The following is a 350-nucleotide window of genomic DNA, read 5'->3' on the forward strand; positions in this document are numbered from 1 at the left end:
ACTGGTGAGAGTCTAACCCGGCTGTTCCACATCGCGGGTACCACGGATAGCCTACTGGCTAACAACATCGACAAACAACCATCTTACCCAGACCAACTCACTTCAGGATGACAGGTGACACAGCCTTGACACCTGCTGCACAAGCTCGAGGATTCGCACCTTGCTACAGCCTACATCACCACAGCCCACCACCTGACAGCATCCGCCATGGCACCACAACCACTCCTGGAGGCAACAATAGCCAGAGAGCCACTACTGTCTCCCAGCCGTGAGTGGCAGGTGCATGTGTGATTGTCCTGCACCTTTGATGTTGTTCGCTGTTGTCTATTCGACGGACAACAACGTTCGAA

The sequence above is a fragment of the Sinocyclocheilus anshuiensis genome, unplaced genomic scaffold, assembly GCF_001515605.1.
Source record: "Sinocyclocheilus anshuiensis isolate Anshui unplaced genomic scaffold, SAMN03320099.WGS_v1.1 scaffold172, whole genome shotgun sequence".
NCBI classification, from domain to species: domain Eukaryota; kingdom Metazoa; phylum Chordata; class Actinopteri; order Cypriniformes; family Cyprinidae; genus Sinocyclocheilus; species Sinocyclocheilus anshuiensis.